Here is a 2,040-nt window from a genome sequence, read left to right as displayed (position 1 = left end):
GAGTGAAAGTAAATGTCAGCATATTTGAAGAGTCAGTCACAGTGATGAACTGGGGAAAATGTGTAGGAAATCAGATATCAATAGAGACATTAGGAAATCAGGCAAAGTACAAAGTGAGTGATAGGATAAGACATTTTTAACAGGGTTCAGATTCAATATTTAATCTTAGGAAAAAACAAATATGTAGTCACCAATAGGAATGATATTTGAGATCATTACTTAATCAGGACTTGGATGTTGTTAGTAATACATGCTCACTTTAAATATAGGCTTTGGTACAATCATAAGTGTGTCCGTTGCATTTTGTGTCAGGAATTTTACTGTGATAAAATGTGTATGTATATCAGGTGACTAGAGTATTTCTTCCTCCAATTCTTAAAGCAATATTTTGAAGACTTATAAATTAGTATTGGGGATACAAATAGGTATACCATCGGTCTATGAATATAGAGATGATGCCTTAATAGACCATACTGTGAATAAATAATATAACTGGTTCAAACTTTAAATAATGGATTGAATTGATATCTGAAAATATATAGGAAATTTTATATTGATATACATAAATTCATTCTAACCAGTTATACATCTAATGGTAATATTAGCATTATGGTTTATCATGAAGAGTGTCTGAGTTTTGCTTCAAAAATGATTATGGAAATCAAAAATAATGTGTTTGGAAAGAATCTTATGAAAAGAACAGTCAAGAAACATGGAGGAATACATGTGTTCTGAAGTAGGAAGTGATTGAAAGTGAACCAAATGCCTATAAATTTGTGAAATTGTGGATGAAAGGATATATCCTATAATGTCCATAAACTGCAGAAATAGTAATGTATCAGTGTGGAATAAAAATGAACTTCAAAATACACATCATGGTCCCATAGGTGTCTACTTGCATTGATGTGAAACTGGGTCAGTCACTGTGGAAATATTACGATTTGTATGCACCATTCACTGAATTTAGTTTTCAGTACTAGGAAATAAATATGTATTTAAGGTGGATGAATATTTCTAAGAATTATTTTGTAAAAATTTGATTATAAATCCACATACACACACATGAGTGAATTTAGAAAGTGTATAATAAGACACATATATTTCATATTTTGGAAAATCTAAAGAGTAGATATCTATATCTATATAGATAGATAGATAGATAGATAGATAATTAGATACTCACATACACAGACATTAAAATGTAGCAATATATATGCCATTCGAAAATCATAATAAAATAGATATCATCCACGTATCCAAAAATATTCATTTTACTGAACATTTATTTATGCATAATACTGTTCATCTAGGAAATTCACCCATAGGTAGAATTTCCAGTTCCATCAGTATTTAGAGGGAGCCATCTCTTCTCACAATTTGTATCTTCCAATATAAGCAAGCTCACAAGAATGTACATGTGATACCAGGTAGAATTCTAAAGATGCATTAAAAAATACATGTGATGAATAGGCTACAGAGAAAGTGAGACAGAAATTTACATATGTGTTAATTTTAAAAACTCATCGAGAAGTATTACAATGAAAAGTTGACTAGATTTATAACACATACCATTGATAAAGCCGAAGGCAAGTCCAAGTATACACCATGACTCCTATGAAAGGCCTGTATTTCTATTCTGTTAAGTTTCTTTTTCTCCATCATATTTTGATTAGTAGTCAGAGTCTAGTAGGGTATGGGGTAGGGTCAGGGATTCAGTATTTCAAATGGAAAATAGGAAAATGAATCTAATGTGTATGCAAATATGTGCTACACAAAAATCTTTCCACTCTCATCCAGAACAATGCTTTGACATTACCTTCGCCCCAAATAAGACACAATTAGTGGAGAAAAGTTAGAAAATCTGTGAATACATATGTGGAAAGGAAAATGCTCAGGAGTTCACAAACTTGTAGGATGTAGAACGGGTTACAAAAAGAGAGAGGGTAAACACTCCACAAACATGGAGCTCTGCTAGCCTTTTTGAGAAACTGCCTCTGAGGTTGGGCAGTTAAAATATATGTTGTTGTCAGGAGCTTTAGC

The sequence above is a fragment of the Callospermophilus lateralis genome, unplaced genomic scaffold (genome assembly GCF_048772815.1).
Source record: "Callospermophilus lateralis isolate mCalLat2 unplaced genomic scaffold, mCalLat2.hap1 Scaffold_1979, whole genome shotgun sequence".
Lineage (NCBI taxonomy): Eukaryota > Metazoa > Chordata > Mammalia > Rodentia > Sciuridae > Callospermophilus > Callospermophilus lateralis.
The sequence above is the reverse complement of the archived record's forward strand: the minus strand, read 5'-3'. Positions refer to the sequence as shown.